The 26,512-nt window shown below is 43.4% G+C and overlaps 1 protein-coding gene across 1 annotated transcript in view; it reads right to left on the reverse strand.

Moving 5' to 3' along the window:
- Positions 1 to 26,453, reverse strand: part of LOC121856872 (organic cation transporter-like protein) — a 52,546-nt gene extending 26,093 nt beyond the window's left edge. Inside the window, exon 1 of the mRNA XM_042352646.1 lies at positions 26,349 to 26,453. The gene's annotated coding sequence lies outside the window, so the exon portion shown is untranslated. The remainder of the gene's footprint in view (positions 1 to 26,348) is intronic.
- Between the last annotated feature and the right edge of the window lie 59 nt (positions 26,454 to 26,512).

Raw genomic sequence — 26,512 nt, forward strand, 5'->3', positions numbered from 1 at the left:
TCAAATAAGAATGAGCCAAAGTGGATGACCAGAAAACTTAAACATGACATAGGAATAAAGAAAGGAATATATAAGAAATTAAAGGGAGGGGAGGAGCAGCTCAGAAACAGGTATAATGAACTATCTAGGAATGTTAAGAAAAATGTAAGGAAAGCAAAGAGAGACTATGAAATCAAAATAGCAAGAGAATCCAAGGCGAATCCCAAGGGATTTTTCCAGGTATATAGGACAAAGGTCAAGGACAAAGTTGGGCCTTTAAAGTCAGGGAGGGGAGAAGTGATAAATGGCAGTGAAGAAATAAGCAAAGCATTGAACAGCTACTTCTTATCAGTTTTCACAGAAGAAATTTGAGATGAAATTCCAGAGGTGGAACTGATATTTAAGGGAAAGGAAGAAGAGAAATTAAAGAATATCACTATCAGAAAAGAGGATGTTCTTAAGAAGATAAATAAACTAAAGAAAACAAAATCCCCAGGGCCGGATGAAATTTTCCCTCGAGTCTTGAAAGAGTGTAGGGAACAGATTAGCGGACCCCTCGTAAACTTATTTACAAAATCATTAGACACTGGAGTTGTGCCAGACTTGTGGAAACAGGCAAATGTAGTACCCATATTCAAAAAAGGGAGACAGAGCATCAGCGGGCCAAAATTACCGGCCGATCAGCTTGACGTCAGTAGTGGGGAAATACTTGAATCAATTATAGCAGATAGCATACGATCGCATCTAGAGAAAAGCAAATTAATCTACGACTCTCAACATGGGTTTACAAAGGAAAAATCTTGTCTAACAAATCTGCTAACGTTTTTTAGGAAAGTCTTCGAGGTAGTAGATAATGACGAAAATTACGATGTTATTTATTTAGACTTTAGCAAAGCATTTGACAGAGTACCGCATCAGAGGCTTCTAAAAAAAAATTAAGGCTCATGGTATCGAGGGGAAAGTTTTAAATTGGATAAAATCATGGCTCACCGATAGAACGCAGAGGGTCAGCGTAGATGGTGTTAAATCTGAGTGGGGCCGTGTAACCAGTGGGGTTCCCCAGGGGTCAGTACTAGGCCCACTCTTGTTCATAATCTACATACACGATCTAGATACTGGGATCAGCAGTGACATAAGCAAGTTTGCGGATGACACCAAAATAGGGCGGCAAATTAATTCAGGGCAGGATGCAAATGCATTACAGGAGGACCTAAATAAACTGCAGGGGTGGTCTGAAAAATGGCAAATGAAATTCAACACCAGCAAGTGCAGCGTACTTAATATTGGAAGAACAAATACTTACAATGTATACAGCCTTAACAACATCAACCTAGAGAAGTCGACTTGTGAAAGAGACCTAGGGGTACTTGTAAGCCCGGACCTACGGCCTAGAAAACAGTGAGTTAATGTTCGAAATAAGGCAAACAGAGTATTGGGTTTTATATCTAGAAGTGTAAGTAACAAGAGTGCAGAGGTCTTATTGCAACTATATCTTGCGCTAATCAGGCCGCACCTCGATTATGCGGTTCAGTTCTGGTGCCCCTATTATAGAACGGATATAAATTCACTAGAGTCGGTGCAGCGAAGAATGACAAAAATGATTCCGGGACTTAGAAACCTTCCATATCAGGATAGGTTAAAGAAACTTAACTTGCATTCCCTAGAAAGACGAAGAGTGCGGGGAGATATGATAGAAGTATTTAAGTGGGTGAAAGGAATCAATAAAGCGGGATATAGATAAAGTTCTGCACATCTGGAGCAGGATAGACCTGGAGCAACGGATTCAAGTTGGATAAGTTTAGGTTTGGGAGGGAGATAGGAAGAAACTGGTTCACAAATAGGGTGGTGGACGAGTGGAACAAGCTTAGCAACTTTGTAGTAAGTGCGGGAACTCTGGAAAGTTTCAAAAGGAGGCTAGATAGATTCATGGATGATAGAGAGTGGTAGTAGCTCTCGACAGGAGCTGCCATGCACAGGCCAACCGGCCTATTGCAGACTCCTTATTTTCTAGGTGTTCTAAACCCTCCTAGTCTACTCACCCCTGAAGATGTGAATTACATGAAAGGCTTTGGGAACTTCTGTTTTTTCCTTGTGGTCAGCATATATATATATATATATATATATATATATATATATATATATATATATATATATATATATATATATATATATATATATATATATATATATATATATATATATATATATATATATATATATATATATATATATATATATATATATATACATATACACATATACAAACATATACACATACACACACACATACACATACATATGCATATACATACCTACACATATATACATAGATCAGATTCATGTGGGTGATGTCAATGTTCACTGCCATGCAGGACAGAAGTTCGTACACAAAGAAATACATCATATTCATTGACAGTATATATAGGTCAGATTCATGTGAGTAATGTCACTGTCAAAGACTTCAGGCCAAATGACTTATTGTATCATGAACTTTGTAATCACTATATAGAATCGGGGGTGCTGGGGGACATTCTTGCTGTTTATCCCAAATTTGCTAGCCTACACTGATTAGTCTTCAATTAGAATATGACGTCCAATGTATATGAACCACTGTTTCGCATGACAGGGAACAGTGACATCACCCACATGACTCTGACCTATATATACTGCTAATGGTGTGAAGGAGTTTCTTGAACACAGGTGAAAAGAAAGAGTGACAAAATGTGAAAAAAAAGTACAGAGTAAATATAATAAGTTTGGACAAAGTTATAATCTATACAAAGCCAATAGGTTTCACAAGCAACGATGAGCTTGGCGAAAATCCATGAATTTCACATCACTGCATGACCACCGACCGACATAAGAATATAAGAACATGAGAACATAAGAAAATAAGGAGTCTGCAATAAGCCGGTTGGCCTGTGCATGGCAGCTCCTGTCAAGAGTTACTCCCACTCTCTATGATCCATGAATCTATCTAGCCTCCTTTTAAAACTTTCCAGAGTTCCCGCACTTACTACAAAGTTGCTAAGCTTGTTCCACTCGTCCACCACCCTATTTGTGAACCAGTTTCTTCCTATCTCCCTCCTAAACCTAAACTTATCCAACTTGAATCCATTGCTCAGAGTCCTATCCTGCTCGGATATTATAAGAACTTTATCTATATCCCCTTTATTGATTCCTGTCACCCACTTAAATACTTCTATCATATCTCCCCGCACTCTTCGTCTTTCTAGGGAATGCAAGTTAAGTTTCTTTAACCTATCCTGATATGGAAGGTTTCTAAGTCCCGGAATCATTTTTGTCATTCTTCGCTGCACCGACTATAGTGAATTTATATCCATTCTATAATAGGGGCACCAGAACTGAACCGCATAATCGAGGTGCGGCCTGACTAGCGCAAGATATAGTTGCAATAAGACCTCTGCACTCTTGTTACTTACACTTCTAGATATAAAACCCAATACTCTGTTTGCCTTATTTCGAACATTAACGCACTGTCTTATAACCTATTCTTTTTTTTACTAGGCAATATTCTTTGTATTTATCCTTTCACGGGCAAACTGAAAAAGTCTAAAAGGTAATTACTTTCACAATGAAACTAACTATGAAACTTTATGAAACAGCGTTTGCTTATGTCTCTCTCTATGGCGTAGAAGCCTATTAAATTAACACACACACACACTCTTGATAAATTTCAATATGTGTTCCTAATTTCTACATTTACTGTACATAACAATAACAGACCATCTGACGCTCCCAGGAACACATCTGTGAATTCCTTGTTGACTTGTAGAGTCTTTTATAAACATTTAACTCTGATGCAGTGTTTTGGCCGTCCTCCTGTACATGATTATGTACATAACAACCACCGTAACAATAGTAGGACGCTAGGATATCAATCAGCATAGGAAACATCCACGTTATCATTGTATCATTGTGAGTGTTTTCCACATACCTGCACGTTACATTCAAGGTGGGGACGCAGGTGTGAAGGCCTTGCCCAGCTTTAGGAATTTCTTAATTTTTTTTATTTTAAAAGGTGAAGGTCTGGGGTAAGGAAACTCTTATTTTGTATTATTTTCAATTTCAAGGATCATAAACATTAATGTTAACTTTTATATTATTTATCATATGGCTCCGTGATATTCGGCAAGGGTAGATTAGTGTCACAGTGGTAGCAGGTAATCGAGAAACCAACGCAACACTATTGGCGTCAACTCGTTGGGTAAAAGTTGCCCAAATTGTTAGAAAGAAACGTTAAATAATCACAGTCCACACCAATCAGGTCACTTGACATATTTTTGTTGGCGTCAATGTTATCAACACTAATCAACACTAATCGCTCAAACATTACATGTTACCGACAATGTTGCGTTGGAGTGGATTCAGTTTAAGACGGTGAAACTGTTTTAATTTTATTTTATAATTCGTAGTCCCTTGTTGCTCTCTCTCCTAATTGCATGTCTCATTCTACTCTGTCAAAAGAAAACATAAACAAAGAAAAGTCCTGAATATACAATTGCGGCTCAGTGTTATGTAGTGCAGCACATTGGAAAAAAATACGAAGTTCCCAAACGCTTTCGTGTAATTAAAATCTGTAGGGATGAGTATTGAATGAGTAGTAGTAGTAGTAAAAAGGAATTGACCAGGATGAAGAAGGTTAAGTGGAATTATATGACTGACAATGCATATATTGAACGACCGGCGTCACATGTTCTATAGTCACTTCAATATGAACTAACACTATTTTTATGTTATTACATAACAGGAAGTTTTAACCTAAAATTAAATTATGTGAATGGTGCAGATAATTCCAACTGACTGTGAAAATTTGGGTCGCACAGGAAATGTTTACGAAGTATTTACGCAATCAGATGGATGTATGGCAAAATATTATAGTGTTTTGAATTCTCACAATTGACCTTTTAGCAGCCAAACCGTGAAGTTAATTCGGAGAGCGACTCAATAAAGACCAACTGGTGTGGAGGGGTTTCTTGAACACAGGTGAAAAGAAAGAGTGACAAAATGTGAAAAAAAAAAGTACAGCGTAAATATAATAAGTTTGGACAAAGTTATAAACTATATAAAGCCAATAGGTTTCACAAGTAAAGATGAGCGTGGCGAAAATCCATGAATTTAACATCACTGCATGACCACAGACCGACATACTCGTACCTTTGTCTTATAACCTATTATTTTTTTTAATACGCAATATTCTTTGTATTTATCCTTTCACGGGCAAACTGAAAAAGTCTAAAATGTAATTACTTTCACAATGAAACTAACTATGAAACTTTATGAAACAGCGTTTGCTTATGTCTCTCTCTATGGCGTAGAAGCCTATTAAATTAACACACACACACACACACTCTTGATAAATTTCAATATGTGTTCCTAATTTCTACATTTACTGTACATAACAATAACAGACCATCTGACGCTCCCAGGAACACATCTGTGAATTCCTTGTTGACTTGTAGCGTCTTTTATAAACATTTAACTCTGATGCAATGTTTTGGCCATCCTCCTGTACATGATAATGTACATAATAACCACCGTAACAATAGTAGGACGCTAGGATATCAATTAGCATAGGAAACATCCACGTTATCATTGTATCATTGTGAGTGTTTTCCATTTATCTGCACGTTACATTCAAGGTCGTGACGCAGGTGTGAAGGCCTTTAGATTTTTTTTTTTTTTGAGGTGTAGGTCTGGGGTAAGGAAACTCTTATTTTGTATTATTTTTAGTTTCAAGGATCATAAACATTAATGTCAACTTTTATATTATTTATCATATGGCTCCGTGATATTCGGCAAGGGTAGATTAGTGTCACAGTGGTACCAGGTAATCGAGAAACCAACGCAACAATATTGGCGTCAACTCGTTGGATAAAAGTTGCCCAAATTGTTAGAAAGAAACTTTAAATAATCACAGTCCACACCAATCAGGTCACTTGACATATTTTTGTTTGCGTCAATGATATCAACACTAATCGCTCAAACTTTTTCATGTAATATTGACAACATTAGGGGAGATATGATAGAGGTGTACAAGTGGGTAAGTGGGATTAACAAGGGTGAAATGGAAGATGTTCTGAAGCTCAGTAATAACGAAATAACTAGAACAAATGGCTTTAAATTAGATAAATTCCGATTCAGAAAGGATATAGGTAAGCACTGGTTTGGTAATAGAGTTGTGGATATGTGGAATAGGCTACCGAGTGCTATAGTAGGATCGGGGACGCTAGGGAGCTTCAAGACGAAGTTGGATAGGCACATGGAAGTGCTGGGATGGGTGTGAAAGGGATCTGCCCTGTATGGGCCAGTCGGCCTCCTGCACTATCCCACTTTCTTATGTTCTTATGTTCTTATAACACTTGCCACGATACATGTTACCGACAATGTTGCGTTGGAGTGGATTCAGTTTAAGACGGTGAAACTGTTTTAATTTTATTTTATAAATCGTAGTCCCTTGTTGCTCTGTCTCCTAATTGCGTGTCTCATTCTACTCTGTCAAAAGAAAACATAAACAAAGAAAACTCCTGAATATACAATTGCAGCTCAGTGTTATGTAGTGCAGCACATTGGAAAAAAATACGAAATTCCAAAACGCTTCCGTGTAATTAACATCTGTAGGGATGAGTATTGAATGAGTAGTAGTAGTAGTAAAAAGGAATTGACCAGGATGAAGAACATTAAGTAGAATTATATGACTGACAGTGCATATATTGAACGACCGGCGTCACCTGTTCTATAGTCACTAACATTATTAAGAAACACACACACACACACACACACACACACACACACACACACACACACACACACACACACACACACACACACACAAACACTGGCTTAGGAACATCGTTGTTCACGTAAACAAATGAACGCAAGACTTGACACGACTCACGCCCCAGCAGGAATCATCTCGACCTTTTGATCGCCAAACACAAACGGGAAAAACAAAAACAAAATTAATCCTAACTGACCACTTTCACTTAACAGCCAGACTTGTGCAGGAGACGTTTGTGGCACCGGTAATCATAATAAAATCATAATAAGATAATGTGACATAAAATTTCCGCCTTACTTATCGTTCTTCAGATTCGAATTACATTTTAAGTTCTTGTATTAAAATCTTTATAACTGGTTATAACGATATTAGTTCACTATAGCTCGTACGTAATTTTAACCCACTTATTGATATGGGACACTTTAATACTATACTGTACTGTCTTTCCCCAGGAGTCAGTACTAGGCCCACTCTTGTTCATAATCTACATAAACGATCTAGATACTGAGATCAGCAGTGACATAAGCAAGTTTGCGGATGACACCAAAATAGGGCGGCAGATTAATTCAGGGCAGGATGCAAATGCATTACAGGAGGATCTAAATAAACTGCAGGGGTGATCTGAAAAATGGCAAATTAAATTCAACACCAGCAAGTGCAGCGTACTTAATATTGGAAGAACAAATACTGACAATGTATACAGCCTTAACAACATCAACCTAGAGAAGTCGACTTGTGAAAGAGACCTAGGGGTACTTGTAAGCCCGGACCTACGGCCTAGAAAACAGTGCGTTAATGTTCGAATTAAGGCAAACAGAGCATTGGGTTTTATATCTAGAAATGTAAGTAATAAGAGTGCAAAGGTCTTATTGCAACTATATCTTGCGCTAGTCAGACCGCACGTCGATTATGCGGTTCAGTTTTTGTGCCCCTATTATAGAATGGATATAAATTCACTAGAGTCGGTGCAGCGAAGAATAACGAAAATGATTCCGGGACTTAGAAACCTTCCATATCAGGATAGGTTAAAGAAACTTAACTTGCATTCCCTAGAAAGACGAAGAGTGCGGGGAGAAATGATAGAAGTATTCAAGTGGGTGAAAGGAATCAATAAAGAGGATATAGATAAAGTTCTTATAATATCCGAGCAGGATAGGACTCGGAGCAACGGATTTAAGTTGGATAAGTTTAGGTTCAGGAGGGAGATAGGAAGAAACTGGTTCACAAATAGGGTGGTGGACGAGTGGAACAAGCTTAGCAACTTTGTAGTAAGTACTGGAACTCTGGAAAGTTTCAAAAGGAGGCTAGATAGATTCATGGATGATGGAGAGTTGTAGTAACTGAAGGTTCCAAGTGTTCCCTGAAGAATGCAGTGATGGGTAGGGAAACACCGGGTAACACTGAAGTCCGTTTATTAAAGGATAGGAGAAATACAAGTGGGGACTAGCGTGCGCCATGCACGGCTCACACAGTCAGATTGAGACTGCCTTGCCATATGGCAGCCTCGGGGCAATGTGCCACATAACGTGCAGTGTTGCCACGTAATTATATACATAGATGCTACTCGGCACAGTAGCTTATATACAAGGTTGCTACTCGGCACAGTAGCATAGATACATAACCTACATCTCCCTCCCCCCTCACGCTCATAGTCTTTGTCTTGAGCGGACTTCTTAGTCCTAAGTCGCTCCGAGCGTCGAGGTGTACTGTGGGGCGGATCCTCGTGAGGTGTAGGGGACTCGTCCTCGGTCAGGGGGCCAGCAGCAGGGGGTGGGACTGGCCGGAGGAAGCGGCGGTTCCTCCACCAGACACGGCCGCTCGGCATCCTGACCTTGTAGTCCCGCGACCGGCCGACGCCCATCACTATGCCCACCTTGTCCCAACGTGTCGTCGTCGGGTCCTGGACGCGGATAAGGGCACCAATCTCCACTGGCTGAAGAGGGCGGGCACGGTCGTCATACCGAGCCTTGGCGTCCTGGGCACGTGAAGCGGCGCGGCGGTCGCAGCTCTCGGCTTTGGTCTGCCAGTCCTTCGCAAAGGCCTTGGCGTGTGCAGGAACACAAGAGTGGAGAGGGTGACCATACAAGATCTGGGCAGGGGAGCGCCCTGTGTGGGTAGGAGTATTACGTAACTCCAGGAGTCCTTTGTCATACGCCTCACAGTCTATGTTGCCTGAAGGGGCCACCTTTAGGATGAGGTGCTTGACTGTCTTGACCGCAGCCTCAGCATGGCCGTTTGACTGTGGGTAGTGGGGTGTTGACACGATGTGGCGGACTCCCCAACGCTCCAGGAATCCTGTGAAGTCCCGGCTGGTGAACTGTGGCCCACCGTCCGTCCGCAGACGTACGGGGACGCCCAGGTCACGAAAGAGGTGCCGGAAGTGGCGAATGGTGGCCGCGGACGTCGTGTCCGAGCCACAGATTACCACCACAGGCTAGCCAGAGAGTCGGTCGGCGACAACGAGGAAATGTTTCCCAGCTGTGCTGAAGAAATTAGCCGACACGGACTCGAAGGGCCTGGTGGGTTCGTCGTCGCACAAGAGGGGCTCCTGCTGTTGACTGGGCTGCATGATCTGGCACGGCTCACAGGCACGGACCGTATTGACGATATCCGCGTCAATGCCGGGCCAGTACACAGCCTGCCTTGCGCGGCGCTTGGTGGCCTCTGCACCACGATGGCTGTCGTGTAAGCGGGCCAGAACGCGACGACGGAGAGCTGCAGGGACAACTACACGGGCACCGTACAGGACGAGGTCCCCATCTGCGTAGAGGTCCTCACGTATCTTCCAATACGGGCGTAGGGCGTTGTGGAGGTCAAAACGTTCGCGAGGGAACCCAGTCCTCACACTCTCCAAGAGCTGAGTGTAGGAGGGGTCGTCGCGTGCCGCGGTCCGTAGTTCCTCAAGGGCCAGATCGCTGTCGGGTCGCGACACTGAGGCCTGGGTGCTGGCTAGGGACTGTACGGCCTGCAAGGTGACGATGTTGCTGATGGAGAAACCGGCCTCGGTGCTGAGCATCTCGTCTTCAGGTGTAGGGCGGCTGACTGTGGAGCGGGAGAGGGCATCCAGGATGCACAACTCCTTACCTGCGCGCCAAGCCGCGGTGAAGACGAAGGCCAAAATCTTCTCCTTCAGGCGCTGGAGGCGGGGATTCTCGATGGCGTCCAGCGAATAGTGATTAAGAATGGGGACCAAGGGCCTGTGGTCTGTGATGAGGTCGAAGTGCTGTAGGCCAATCAAGTAAAATTTGCACTTCGATAAGGCCCATACCACTGCCAGCAGTTCCAGCTCGATGGTAGCGTAGCGAGACTCAGCATAGGTGAGGAAGCGAGAGCCACACTGTACGAGCCGGTACTTTCCTCCACCGTGATCCTGGAGAAGGGCGTAACCACCCCAGTACAGGCGCGAGGCGTCTGTCTGGAGGACGGTGGGGAGCGCTGGGTCGAAAGTAGCAAGGATAGGTGGACTTGACAGGGCCTCCTTCACCTTTTGAAAGGCGAGGTCGTGGTCAGGGGTCCACGTGAAAGTCCTCTTGGGGCTCATCAGGGGGCGAAGAGGCCCGGCAGCGGCGGAGACGTCAGGAGAAAATTCTGCCAGCTGGTTCACCAGGCCCATGAAAGACCTGAGATCCGTAAGGGTGGCAGGTTTTGCAAAGTCCGCTATGGCACGAACTTTCTCCGGGTCTGCAGCAATGCCATCCCTTGAGAGTCGGTAGCCGCAGAAGGACACTGCAGGTGCGGCCAAGACGAACTTCTCGGCATTCAGAGTGATGCTGTGCGTCCTACACCTGGTCAGTACCTCGTCGATGTGGCGAAGGTGCGTCAGGTAGTCCTCATCGTAGAGGAGGACGTCATCCACTACCTTCACGCAGTTGGTCACGCCTTGAAGTGCCATGTCACCACGGAGACAGAAGGCGTCCCCCGTAGCAGCGAATCCCATAGGGCCACGGCAGTAGCGGAAGCGTCCGTAAGGCGTGATGAAAGTGGTCACTGGCTGATCCTCCTTCTTCAGTGGGATCTGCCAGTAACCACAGAGGGCGACCATCGTCGAGAAGTGCCGTACCTTCGGATCCACACTCCGTATAGCTGCAAAAGGTGTGGGTGAAGGGTGGGCAGGACAGGACACCTGGCTGTCAAGCTTGGACAAGTCGGTAGTAATTCGCACACCACCGTTAGACTTAGCCACAGCGACTAGAGGGTGGCACCAAGGGGACGGGTCGTCACCAACGGGTACGATGATACCCTGGGCCACCATGGAATCCAGTTCCTTCTTGACTGAATCCCTGAAGGCGAGAGGGATCAACCGGGGAGTGTGTATGGCAAACGGCTGTGCATCTTCCCGCAGGTGTATCCTCATAGGCGGACCCGCCATAGCCTTCAGTGGCGCGGTCCGTAGGGCCTCCTTCGTCACCAGCACATCCGAGTACTCCTTCAGGAAGTAGGCCCTTGCGGCTGAAGGAGACGTCTCGCTGTGAAGAGGAAGCAGCCGTGACTTGGGTGGAGGCGGGGCGGGAGTGGACGCAGGTTCTGGGCCGCTCTGTGCGGCAGCGCCAGGCGCGTCGCTCGGTGATTCACGCACCCTGCTGGCGGTGTACCGAGCAGCTGGGATCTGTTCAGGAAAGTCTCTGGACACCACGCCTAACTCCTTGCAGTGCTCCCACGACAACAAGGGTGTAGCGAGAGTAGGCTGCACGTCGATCCATCCGTGACACGACCTGTCGCCATAAGTGATCTCCGCTTGAAAGGAGCCCACAGCATCTGGCATCTGGGAACCGTCAGCATTGTAGTACTGCAGCTGCGGCGGTGGTCCCAGGTCGCGTTTGGTGAGGCCCAGTTTCTGGTGGTGCTTCAGGTCTATCACCGTAGTATCAGCGCCGGTGTCCGGTATCACCTCGATGTGACCCGACACATCACCGTGTGTGACGGCGACGCGGATGGTAGGGGAAGGGGTAGCCCTGGGGCGTGTGGTCGATTCCACCCTCCTGATGTGACTCAGCTGCTGCTTGGGGCTGTGTAGGCCATCTGAAGGGGGATGCGTGCAAACCACCCCGAGGGAAGCGCGCTGCTTTCCTCCTCGTCTCGGGCTTTTGGGCTTGGGTTGGCGGCAGCACTTGTCGTAGTGTCCATAACGACCGCAGGCCTGACACTTGCGGCCTCCTGCAGGGCACCTGTCTGTGTTAGACCAATGGCCCTTACGGTCACATCCACGAAACATGGCGTCGGCGGCCGGGCATGTCTTGGGGCCATGCTGCTTTCCACAGCTGCCACAGGAAGCACTAGGCGGAGGCGTGGAAGAACGTGCGGCAGCCTTCACGTTGTTGCCCGCCTTCTTATCCTTCTTGTATTGTGAGATAGCTCTCACAGCAGGTGGGGCCCGTAAGGCAGAGGTGGCGGACTTGGTGGCCTCGTACGACCGACATTCAGTCACTACCACCTGGAGTGTGGAGGAAACGTCCAGGGGGATGAGTCGCTGCACCAACTCTTCGTGCCTGACACCTGTCAAGATCCCGTGCTTGATCCAGGCTTCCTCACATTCCCGGCTGTGCGCCTTGCAGACGTCGATCTCCTCTGACAAACTCTTCAAGCGTACAAAAAAGTCGTCAAAGGATTCGTTCTCCACCTGCTTGCAGCTGGTGAAGGCGCGGCGACGCAAAGCCTCGTTATTCCGACCTTTAACGTGCTCCTGTAAAAGGTCGAGCACATCCGTCACTGAAGATGTAGAATCGGGAGGCACTTGCAACGTGTGCTCCAAAACTCTCTGGGTCTCCAGCGACAAACACATCCACAGTTGGATGAGCTGTTTGTTTGGAGGCATGCTGTCAAGGTCTACCATCGTGGAGTAATCTGTCCAACGCCGCCTCCACTCACGAAAAAGCTGAAACGTGACGTCTGGTGAGAGGGCGGGTGGGGGTTAAACAGATGCCTTGGGAGCTGTTGGAGTAGCAAGAGTGCCTGGAGGAAGCTGGTGTGGTGGAGGAGGGAGGGTACTGGCGCCTTGGTGCGCGAGTGAGGGAGGGTGGGTTAGCGCCAGGGTCGCCAATATTGCATCAAAGCGCGCCTTTTCCTCCTCTCTTCGTATCTCCTCCCTCTGAAATTCCATCACTCTGCGTCGCTCGTCCCGGTTGTCCATCCACCTCAGAATTGTGGCAATATCCGTCACTGGAGGTGGAGGATGAGAGTCTGCGCCCGGTGAAGGGGGAGGTGGTGGGGATTCGTGTCTCCCATCTTGACGTTGTCCCTTCTTATCGCCCATTTTAGTGTGTGCATGGACTGCACTGTTTAGTACATAAAGTGGCGCATCAACAGCTCGAACCACATATATATGACATAAACAGCGCAGAAATAACGCATAGAGTCCACTGTTCTGTCCGTGAGTGAGTGCGTGCGTGCGTGTGTGTGTGTGTGTCTGAGACAGCAGATGCACTCCGTGGTGGCCTTACTGCCGGTGGCTAGAGCCGCCGTGGGGGTGAGAACGTTAGTGCCTCCCCGGATGTCACACGAGAAGGGTGTACGCCTGCGTGCTCCGTGGGTACCACAAAAAAAAAACATGCCAATGCTCAACTCTCAGCTCTAGACACACTAATACACTGACACTAACACTGCCACCGTCACTAAAAAGCACTGTGACAGCCCAACACTGCACATCGTGGCGAAACACAACACAACACACACAACACATGAAGAGTCGACGCGCACATCACATCGCCGGCAGTCGCACATTGCCGGCTAACTGTCCATTGTTCACACACTTGTAAGTCCACAGATCCTAGTCACTGCGCCATGAAGGTTCCAAGTGTTCCCTGAAGAATGCAGTGATGGGTAGGGAAACGCCGGGTAACACTGAAGTCCGTTTATTAAAGGATAGGAGAAATACAAGTGGGGATTAGCGTGTGCCATGCACGGCTCACACAGTCAGACTGAGACTGCCTTGCCATATGGCAGCCTCCGGGCAATGTTGCCACATAACGTGCAGTGTTGCCACGTAATAATATACATAGATGCTACTCGGCACAGTAGCTTATATACAAGGTTGCTACTCGGCACAGTAGCATAGATACATAACCTACAGTAACTCTCGACAGGAGCTGCCATGCACAGGCCAACCGGCCTATTGCAGACCCCTTATTTTCTTATGTTCTTATTAAAAACATCACTTTTACCACTAACATAAGTATTATCTATATTATCAACATCACCACCAACACAATAACTTCAGTACCATTAAAAAATTTCAACATCACTAGTATATGTAATATGAGTACTGCCATCATCACCAACATTAAGAACATCAACGGTACTATTAAAATAAGCCTTACCAACATCACTAACATTTAGAGCATCATTGGTACTAATAAAATAATCCTTAACATCATCACCAACATTAAGAACATCAACGGTACCACTAAAATAAACCTTACCAACATCACCAACATCAAAAACATCGACGTTACCACTAAAATAAACCTTACCAACATCACCAACATTAAGAACATCAACGGTACTACTAAAATAAACCTTACCAATATCACCAACATCAAAAACGTCAACGTTACAACTAAAATAAACCTTATCAACATCACCGAAAGCACAATAACAAAGGTACATTAGTAACGCATCAACATATGGAACTCGTTCAGTCACACCTCAGACCGGATATGACCAACAAAACATAAAACGGGGAAAATTCTTCAGATGGTATACTCGGGGTGGTCATATTCTTCATTCGATTGCCATGACCCTGCACTAAGGTAATGCAGTCAGGTTAGGTTAGATGAGGGAAAGCAATTCATCAGTTAGAAGGGTGGGGGGGGGGGAGATTCTTCACCCGGCTACTCTGGGGGAGGAAAATCTTAATATTATCCCATAAACAGCATAATTACTCCGGAGTGTGTTTAATTACATAACCTTTATTACTTAATGTCATCCTGTGTGAAATCGCCTTCGTCTTTGGTAAAGGGAAACCATATGACTGCAGTATTGTTGTTAAAATTGTTATTTTCTGAAGATGTATTGATTATGAGTTGGTGTGATAAAATGATCAGATTTTAGGGTATACTCCATTTTAATTTCTTGCCATGACCTAATCTAAAGTAAGTTTCAATATTAGTGAAGTCTAACAAAAACTGAGGGGTAACACAACTAACCTATCCTAATAACCTAAACTAAGGTAGGTATAGTTCGGCTTTCTTATAACAGTAAATGGTGACATAAATGAAACCAAGCCATTTTTACCATACATTAATTAATACCATTAAATTAAAATAATAAATACAAAGGGATTTTGAATAGAAAATTATACCAGTTGCATTTTAAGACACTCAGACAAATTATCATTAAAAAATTATTACAAAGACACACACATTACAAACCAGTATTGAACTAGAACAAATTGAACATTAAATTTTGCCTGTGACCATAGCGACAGACAAGTGATCGTTGGCCCTTCGTGCCCGGTGGCGAGTCCTCTGGTACAGTTTACCGAGGCGTGAAAGATCTAACGCTCGTGCTTGGCAGGAGTGCAACCGCCGTCCTGCTAACAGAGTACAGCTACATCGTTTTCTCGATGGTCGTGGTTGTTATAATCATGGTCGTGGGTGATATACAGTAATCATAGTCATGGGTGTTATAATCATAGTCGTGGTAGTTATAATCATGGTCGTGGTTGTTATAATCATGGTCGTGGGTGATATACAGTAATCATAGTAATGGGTGTTATAATCATGGTCGTGGTAGTTATAATCATGGTCGTGGTTGTTATAAGCATGGTCGTGGTTGTTATAATCATGGTCGTGGTTATTATAATCTTAGTCATGGTTGTTATAATCATGGTCGTGGTTGTTATAATCATGGTCGTGGGTGATATACAGTAATCATAGTCATGGGTGTTATAATCATGGTCGTGGTAGTTATAATCATGGTCGTGGTTGTTATAATCATGGTCGTGGTTGTTATAATCATGGTCGTGGTTATAATCATGCTCGTGGTTTATGATCATAATCGTGGTTGTTATAATTATGTCATGGTTGTTATAATCATGGTCGTGGTTGTTATAATCATGGTCGTGGTTGTTATAATCATGGTCGTGGTTGTTATAATCATGGTCGTGGTTGTTATAATCATGGTCGTGGTTGTTATAATCATGGTCGTGGTTGTTATAATCATGGTCGTGGTTGTTATAATCATGGTAGTCGTTGTTATAATCATGGTCGTGGTTGTTATAATCATAGTCGTGATTGATATAATTATGTTCGTGGTTGTTATAATCATGGTCGTGGTTGTTATAATCATGGTGGTGGTTATTATAATCATTGTCATGGTTGTTATTGTAGTGATGGGTTGTCAGTCCACAGCTTACATCTCAGAAACGGTCCAGACTTGACCCGACATTAGGGGGGTCAAGTGTAGGGTAACTCTCGCGGCTGCCCAAGGGTTATAAATCAGCCAGGCTCCCCTCCCATGTCACACGGCCCCAACAAACATGTAAGAAGGCACCTGCCGACTCTCTCCCAATATACACAATAACCTACACAGCAGAAGAAGTCCAGACCTGACCTCACATTAGTCAGGTCAAATGTAACCCTCGAGCCCAAGTCAAGGGGCCACAAATCAACCAGGGCCTCTCATGTCACACGGCCCCATCTGAAGATTTCTCCAGAATATACAACTTATAGTCTCTGAAAAAGTCCAGACCTGACCCTACATTAGCGAGGGCAAATGTAAGAAGTCCCTTCGCCGCCCCCCCGATCAGCTCAACCTGACGGCTTGCCTCCCAATATATAGGACGTCCTAGTCCTCCCTCTGCCCAGAGAGAGAGAGAGAGAGAGAGAGTGTGTCTTGTAACAAGGAAGGGCCAGCTACGACGTCCCCAGTCCTGCTCAAGAGAAGTCAGGGGCCGGAGGCAAGCTGCCTCCGGTCGCCTCCAGTCGGGAGCGAGTTGCCCTCGACACACCGGTGCCCAGCTAAGCAGTCTCCCATAGAGACAACCCAGGACCACCTGCTAGGCCTCCCCTAGGTCACGTGAGTTTTTGTCAGAGCTTTCCATGGGATGAGTTACTTACGTGGGAGGTGTATTCATTTCATGTTCATGTCCGAGAATCAGAGTGTCTAGTAACGTAATATGATGTCCTAGTAACGTAAATATAATGTCCTAATAACTTCAATAGAAGGTGTTATTAATGTGTCCATGTCATGTTCGTAATTAATAAAGAGTTGTAACGAAGCGGTGTTTGAGAAGTCGCCCTTAAGACGTAATAGATGTGTATTGACGTATAAGATAAGCTAAGTGTAAGTCCAGTTCAAATAACTATCACGGCCACGCTACCAAAATCTTCCTCTCTTTTATACTCTTATACTATCAATATTCTACCTATATGTAATCTTCTTCTTGTGAGATTTGTCTCATTATATTGGTGGCAGCTTACTATAACGTTAACTCACGCCCTCCTCGTCTCATTATATTGGTAACAGTGTGCTTAACGTAAACCCATGCCCTCCCTGATTTAGCCATAACACCTGACTCGTTGTTTGAGTATTGTTCGAAAGTGCGTGATAAGGAGTTCCTGCATAGTAGCGTGAAAAGTGTCCTAGTGTGTCACCGTTACAGCTCAAGTAAATGTCTCTCGTCGTGGTATGCGCGAATTTTTTCTAGAAATATGTTCAGTGCTTAACTTGATTTCTCAGTGTCCCCCGCGATCTGTGACATTCTCAGTAGCCCAAGTGCAGTTTGATTGTTGGTCAGTGTTGAACGTAGAAATTGTGTTTCAGTGATGAAAGCGGTGTCTGTACTAACTGTTATAACTTAACATGTCTTTTAACCTACATCCTCCTCCCTGTCCTAATCCTCACCTCACCCTCCTTACCCTTCCTCCCATCCCTGCCCCGCCGTTCCGTGCCCCGCCCCGCAAAGCCCCGGCCTGGCCTGATCAACCACGCCTCGGCTCCTCCCCACTACACTTAACTCCGCCTCACCCGCCCTGCCTCACCTGCTCCGCCTCACCTGCTCCGCCTCCACCCGCCCCGCCTCCACCCGCCTCGCACCATCCAGTGTGACCACCAATCCCCATATGTTTTGTCCCGTGAGTTATGCTTCGAAATCGGTGGTTAGTGTTACTTAATATTGCGATAATTACAGAGCTTCACTCAGTGTGTTTTTATGCTAGTATGATTTGTAATGTACTCTTTGACGCGTAGTGATAAATAATATTCAATGTAGTGAGCAGAGCTTCACTCCCCGACCCAGCCTAATGAGAATATTGTCGTGACGGAAACCATAGTTGCCAAACATTGACGTAACGTATAAAGTAAAAAAAAATTTTTCTTTACGGATACACTTCCAACTAATCCATCATCCCTTTCGGATTGTTTCTGTCAAATGTCACACACAGTACCGCCCCATGGCTAGCCGGAATCCGACCACAGCACATATAAGAAGAGAAGAAGCAGCGTGAGGAATGCAGCGTGATGAATGCAGCACCACACCCGCCACACACCACCCCACTTCTTTCAAGTCCTCCCTGGTCTAGGATTAAGAAGATTTAATATTTTTCTACTCTAGGAAATTAAGGAGTGTGGAATGCAGCGCCACACAACGAACCCTGGTGAGCCCAGCCAGGGAGGGATTCACCACTGTGGAAGGTGTAAGACAGGACGGTCTTTGGTCTCGCCGACACTCACGTACGGAGGGCGAGCCCTGGTCCGCGGAACCTGCCTTACAGTCATCTAAGGAGACGACAGCCCAAGCAGTGGACCGGCTTTCATCCCGGCCGGAGGGGGCCGACGGCAGATGAACAGAAAATCGTCTGGAATATGTTGAAAGTGATGATGTTGCAGAGAAGAAGTACAGATGGAGCAGAAAAATTCATCTGGAATATGAGGGAAAACGAAGAGGTATAAAGAAACACAGATGAACAGAAAAATCGTCTGGAATATGAAAATGAAGATGTATAAAGAAAAGCAGATGAACAGAAAAATTCATCTGGAATATGAAAATGCTCTAAACGTAGAGGAAGAGCACATGAACAGAAAAATCATCTGGAATATTATAGAAACCAGGAGGAAGTGTGAAGAAGTCAGATGTTGTGACACGACCTACAAAGTGTGGTATTGAAGAAAGAAAAACGTGCTATGTGACGAAACAAGGCAGAAGACGTCCTGTGCTGACATCAGAAGAAAGTCGACGATGAAAAGGTGGATCATCAGAAGGACCAATCGACTACCGCTGTTGTGCTACCGGCATTCCCTATTTTCAGATACCAGCTGGATGGAGGACTTGAGCCATGCTGGACCCAACAAATGTACTGATGTTGTTGATGTTGTTGATTTACATTAAAAAGATATAACACCCTAACATGTGAAGTAGGAGTATTTTGTATTTTGTATTTAATTCTCTGATTTTTGTTATCATGTACTACAAAGAATGTTTTTTTTTTAAAAGATTAGTCACTTTTTCTATGAGTTCATTTGATCAATGTTTTGTATTACCAAATGCAATGTTGTAGACATATTACTGAGTGGGACGAATTCTTATTTTGACACGGCCTGGTTAGGCAATGTAACACCTGTTTTTGTTTGTAGAATGTGATTTGCAAGTTTGCCTCGGACACTATGCTAGATATGAAGGATCTTTAGATCACTCTATGTTCACTTACTGTGTATGTATTTTATTTTTTTTTCTCCTGTCATAGAAGCTTTAATCTTGGCGGGAGGTATAGTAAGCTTTGTCAGATCAAACTATGCCAGTAGAAAAACATACATCTCTAGTGTTATAATTTGTAAAATGTAAGGATGCATTATCGCCTCAGGGACTATATTAGATACTGCACATGATGTTGCTGTCTACTTAAAATGTGTCATCAGTTCTCTGAGCATGAAAGCTTTGGTCTTGGCGGGAGGTGTAGTGATGGGTTGTCAGACCACAGCTTACATCTCAGAAACAGTCCAGACTTGACCCGACATTAGGGGGGTCAAGTGTAGGGTAACTCTCGCGGCTGCCCAAGGGTTATAAATCAGCCAGGCTCCCCTCCCATGTCACACGGCCCCAACAAACATGTAAGAAGGCACCTGCCGACTCTCTCCCAATATACACAATAACCTACACAGCAGAAGTCCAGACCTGACCTCACATTAGCCAGGTCAAATGTAACCCTGGAGCCCAAGTCAAGGGGCCACAAATCAACCAGGGCCTCTCATATCACACGGCCCCATCTGAAGATTTCTCCAGAATATACAACTTATAGTCTCTGAAAAAGTCCAGACCTGACCCTACATTAGCGAGGGCAAATGTAAGGAGACCCTTCGCCGCCCCCCCCCGATCAGCTCAACCTGACGGCTCGCCTCCCAATATATAGGACGTCCTAGTCCTCCCTCCCCAGAGAGAGACAGAGAGAGAGTGTGTCTTGTAACCAAGAAGGGCCAGCAACCACCCCAGTCCTGCTCGAGAGAAGTCAGGGGCCGGAGGCAAGCCGCCTCCGGTCGCCTCCGGTCGGGAGCGAGTTGCCCTCGACACACCGGTGCCCAGCTAAGCAGTCTCCCATAGAGACAACCCAGGACCACCTGCTAGGCCTCCCCTAGGTCACGTGAGTTTTTGTCAGAGCTTTCCATGGGATGAGTTACTTACGTGGGAGGTGTATTAATTTCATGTTCATGTCCGAGAATCAGAGTGTCTAGTAACGTAATATGATGTCCTAGTAACGTAAATATAATGTCCTAGTAACTTCAATAGAAGGTGTTATTAATGTGTCCATGTCATGTTCGTAATTAATAAAGAGTTGTAACAAAAGCGGTGTTTGAGAAGTCGTCCTTAAGACGTAATAGATGTGTATTGACGTATAAGATAAGCTAAGTGTAAGTCCAGTTCAAATAACTATCACGGCCACGCTACCAAAGTCTTCCTCTCTTTTATACTCTTATACTATCAATATTCTACCTATATGTAATCTCCTTCTTGTGAGATTTGTCTCATTATATTATAATCATGGTCGTGGTTGTTATAATCATGGGCGTGGTTGTTATAATCATGGTCGTGGTTGTCATAATCATGGTCGTGGTTATGATCATAGTTGTAGTTGTTTTAATCATTGTTGTGGTTGTTATAATCATGGTCGTGGTTGTTATAATCATGGTCGTAGTTGTTATGATCATGGGCGTGGTTGTTATAATCATGGTCGTGGTTGTTATAATCATGGTCGTGGTTGTTATAATCATGGTCCTGGTTGTTATAATCATGGTCGTGATTGTTACAATAAGGGTCGTACCTGAGACTAACACAGGTAGAATAAACCCCACACCTTATCTTTAATCTCAATAAACCCAGATTAACCTCACCTAATCAACAGAATTAGAGACCATTAGGATTGTACCACCAATACGGATACATTTCACACTGGATTAATAACAAAACATTTAATCATATTTCCAATAGCTAATGGCTTAAGGATATCTTATCAAGTTGTGAGTCTTACATGTCTATATAATTATGTTTTATTCTTACAAATATTTATAGTTCGTTGTGTATTGCATTGTGTTGTACAGTATTGTATGGTATTGTACTGTATTGTATCCCGCTGACAGCGTACAGCGAATGAGGGTGCGGCAAGTCCATAGACTTGCCTGATTAATTAGGGTGCGTTTTCCATCGTAAATAAAATGGTTTATTAATGGCTTCCTAAAGAAACCGACGACATGGGATCAGGTTTGTTCCACTCTACGAATTTTTTGCGATTTTTCCACCAAGTTTGATGAAAAACGATTGTGCCGTTTCGGCGGCAGAGACAGACAAACAGACAGATAGTCATACATTCGGATAGCGCTATAGTATATTAGATATACTGTAAATATCCTGAAGGTTTGTTTATTAGCACCAGTTTATTTCCCAAATTAGCCGTCGACTCTAAGTGGCGTGACGAACCATTGTTCTCGTCATTATAATTAAATACAGTACATCCTCTTCGCCACCTGTCACCTTACTCGCCTTGGTTTTTACCGGACCTATTCAGTCGAAATTTGATAACATCGGCATTAAGCAGAATCTTGGTGTTTGCGTTGTTTTAGCTTACCACCTATCTAGTGTCCCCCTCTGGCCTGCCGTTCATGTTTAGGACACTAGAATTAGTATTAGTTCAGCATCACCAGATAGCTGCTGGTAGAACTCTAATTGAATTTATTACTGAACAGATTGCTAGCTTGGCAGATACTTAGAAATTTTAGCTAACAGACTTGACTTTTTCTTGTCTATACATAATACAGTATAGATACGTTATTAAAGTACATGACTTAACACAGCACAGTGCACATAATTTAATATAACGCAGTATATACAGTATAACTCAAGGTAGTCTAGTCACATAATGTAAGGTAGTACATTATGTATGATTTGACATTGTACTATTGAGAGAGAGAGAGAGAGAGAGAGAGAGAGAGAGAGAGGCAACGTGTATTTTTCAGCCAAATGCTTTCAGTAAAGAGAAAGTGTAAACACCATTGCGATTATTCAACTCATTGATGTTGGACTTAGTGACTCTAGGGTTTAGGATGATCCAGGATGTTATAGGGCGGGGTTTCCCAAACTATTTTCACCGTAATCCCAACTACTGCTGTCATCTGTCCAGTATACTGTATATCTATGTAAATAAAAGTTATAACGCTGTAGTGTCTAATTTTATAGCAATTAATCGATACAAGACAAGTCAATACATGTCGACTGTACTATATATGATCATTTGATTATTTTTTGTATTAGGGAATGTGTGTGTATGGCTGAAGAACACAGTAAAATTTTCCAAGTTGAAGTTTGAAATATTGTTACGGTGATTCTACATACCAGTGAAGACAGAGCTTCCTCACGGGAGAGATGTATCTTATTAAACCGAAGGAACAAAAGAGCCTTAATTGACAACGTAACGCCCCCTTGTCATGAAGTACTTGAACTCTTTTTTTTAGAAACTCTGAGAGACTATTTCCTGTTACATCATGTCAAACATCCGACTCGCTTTAGAGGGGAACAAACACACAAACTGCAAGACCTCATCATAACTAATGATGAGGGTATGGTGGCCAAGTGGCGACAATCAATATGTGATTTTTGTCATTCAGATTTAACTTTTACTTGGTTCATGATAAATGCAGCACCAGGGTTCAAATATTACAATGGCGATTAGAACAGAATGAGGGAGTAGATAAGGGGTGAGAACTGAAATGACTCACTGATAAACAAGACCCCAAATGCTATCCTGATATGTTAACCAGGAAAGTAAACTATTTGACTTATAAATATATACCCAAGACCAAACCCAGTGCCTCCAGGCATGCAAGGAGACCGTCGCCAATGAACCATACAGCAGTTGACAAAATGAATATAAATCTCGGAAATTCAAGAGGTGGGTCGCGACATATGATGAGCAGGACAGGAGGATGTATACCAGGTCCAGGAATCAAGCAAAGTCAGAGTGCAGAAAGGCCGAGAAAGAGTTCCAAAGACGGATAGCAAGCAAGGTCAAGTCAAACCCAATGGCTTTCTATCTTTACGAAAGATATCAAAGGCACGTGTGGGAATATCAGCTCTGAGGCTTGAAGATATTAGTTACGCAGACTCAGATTAGGGAAAAACGGAGGCGTTAAACAAACTCTTTTCCTCAGTGTTCACAAAAGAACCGAATAATCTCCCTGCGTGTGAGGAAAGATGGTTTGACACAGCGCTCAAGTACATTATGTTCTCAGAAGAGAGTATAATAAACAAATTGTCAAAGATAAAGGTTATGACACTGAAGGCTGCTCCGTGTGGTTGGCTATTCTTTCCTTTTGCGGCGTCACATCCTGATTGTGTGTTTACTTACCTCCTAATGCCCGGTGTTTCCTTGAAGGGTGAGTGGTGGAATAAGTCTTAGTCGTATTTATTCCCCGTCGTACAGGACTCCATCCTACCCTTTAAACAATCGACCCCAACCTATCCTTGAAATACTCGACCAAATCATTGACTTTAAATATTTGACCCCATCCTTGCCTTTAAATAATCGACCCCATCCTATCTTTTAAATAAAATCTAGCCTTTAAGTTTAGGGACCAAGTTTAATGGGCCCTGGTTTTAATAACCTTAGTTGTCATGGATGTTAATGAGTAGATTAGGGTTTGGTTGGGGGCCGTTTAGGACTGTAGCCCTTATGAGCTCCAGCCACACCTGTTTGATTTTCGATAACCCAGCCTAAAGGTGTTCTTTGTTTACTCCTCTGGGATGACTTTCATGTGAGACAAAATAAAGAGATTGATTCCACCTCTGCCTCTGTTAGTTCGTCTCTGCTGTGTCCTATTATTTCCCTACTGTCTTTTTTTCGTTTGTTATTATCTTCTTCCCTCGGGCACTCAATTGATATTCTTTACCCCTGCTTCTCCAACCCACGTGAGTTTTTATATATCGTTTCCGAGTTCTCTTGGAATTCACAGATAACATAACGCTAGTAATTTCTCGATTTAATATCACACTATTAACGTCTCCTGTACACGTATAAACAGAGACTCTAAGCAGTAATGTCATGCAGCCTCTGGACCCTAAAATAATAATCTCCCAAACTGATTACTTAAACCTTATCGGGTATTGAACCTCATATTTACAGCTAAAATGCAATGTAAGTTACAATAACAAGTAAGACAAGTTATTATGTAGAATGCACTGATAATTACATAAGAGTGTATGAAAGAATATATAAAGATTTACAGTTAGTAATTTATGGTAGCCTTTGCGTATATTACAAGTGAAAACTAACATTTTTAACCATTTACAGGACATGCAGGGGTTTCTCTCGGCTGAATAAAATCGTCTGGCATTAGCCAGAATGAAATACAAAAGTGCGCAGCTGCACCCATAAAGGTTTATGGAGATTGATAGGCTTTAAGCTATATGGTTCAACATATGGAACAGTCTGCCAACTACTGTAGTGGAAACGAAATTAGTACTAAGCCTTAAAATCTGCCTGGACAATATATTCCAGAATGACTGGGATCCTACACGTACAATCATTACTTCAGGCTCCTTCCCCCGCCATGGTCACCTCTAGGTATGATCACGATAACCGTTCCGTATATTAGGTATGTACACTAGCGTAGCTAGGGGGGGGCGGTCCGCCCCGGGCGGCACTTTTGGGGGGCGGCACTTTTGGGTCTGCTCATCACCCATATCTGCAGCTACTGGAGATGTTAATCCATCCCTTTGTATCGGCGTCGACCCAAAAAGAAGAAACATATGTTTGGTGAAGGATCACGAGATGCTGAATTGCCATACGACATTGAATTGAGGAGAGAAATGTTTTCTTCGCTGGACAGAGTGATCCAAGAAATAACTTTGAGATTTCAACAGCTTCATGAACTTGCTGAGAAATATGCCTTCCTTACCCCATTGAATCTTTTGGATGATAAATATGAGTGTCAAATAGATCACGATCACGACGACATTGATAAAGAGGAGTTCCTCGTTGAGAGAAAAAGACTTCAGCATTTTGTTGCTGTTGCTGCTATAACTATTAAAGACAGAATACAGACGTGGAAAGAAGGCCCCCTTGAACTTTTGCAGTTTATTCAAAAGTATAACCTTAGGAACTCGGTTCCAAATATAGTAATAATGCTGAGGATTCTCGTCACAATTGCTGTTAGTGTTGCTACCTGTGAGAGGAGTTTTTCGAAACTAAAACTGATCAAGAATTACTTAAGATCTACTATGAGCACCTTGCGGTTGAGAAATCTTGCCATACTGTCTATAGAGCGACAATTGACAGATGAAATAGTTTTTGACAATGTCATTGAAGAATTTGCCAACAAAAAACAAGAAAAGTTACTTTGTAGAAAGTTGTAGTTTTCATTTCAGAAATAAAGATGGTCCTAATTTTTTACACTTTTTTACTTTTTTCCCTATCCTATATGTCGTTTTTGCTTTTTGTTTAACTGTTACTTATAAAGTTTAAGTATGTTTGGGGTGTATTTAAAGCATACTATATTTGAGTATGTGAAAGTAAAGTTGTAGTTTTAATTTCAGAAATAAAGATGGTCCTAATTTTTTACACTTTTTTTACTTTTTTCCCTATCCTATATGTCGTTTTTGCTTTTTGTTTAACTGTTACTTATAAAGTTTAAGTATGTTTGGTGTGTATTTAAAGCATACTACATTTGAGTATGTGAAGGTACAGTAATATTATAATGGTACACAAACTATTTAATATATATATATATATATATATATATATATATATATATATATATATAAGAGTGAGTCACTGTGCAATATGTATTTTTTGTGGGGGCACGGGGGGGTGTCAAACTCAAGGGCCGCCCCGGGCGGCACACACTCTAGCTACGCCACTGGGTATGTAAATAAGTAAATGTTAATAATTACACAACGATAATCCTACGACAATTGAAAATTATTAATGAAAATTCATATATTTTTAAATCCCTCCAAAAGGCACAGATAAACTTAATTCAAGTCGATAAAACAGGTTAGGTACTCCATATTCACATTGTGGGACGCCAAGATTACAGTCTCACGTTAGCATTGCCAAGCATTTTACTTAAGCCTTATAACACTTCTTACCTTGTGTGAAATACTTGCTACATTCACCCCCTCCCTTCACAGTAAACCCACGGTTGTATAACTCATGATACACACTGGCCTGACTTCCTGTGTAAACCTTTCGCCTCATCCTCCTTACCTGTGTAAAATCTCTCGTACAGGTTCCCTTCTTGCCACTTTGCAGT

The sequence above is a fragment of the Homarus americanus genome, unplaced genomic scaffold (genome assembly GCF_018991925.1).
Source record: "Homarus americanus isolate GMGI-L3 unplaced genomic scaffold, GMGI_Hamer_2.0 scaffold34533, whole genome shotgun sequence".
Taxonomy (NCBI): domain Eukaryota; kingdom Metazoa; phylum Arthropoda; class Malacostraca; order Decapoda; family Nephropidae; genus Homarus; species Homarus americanus.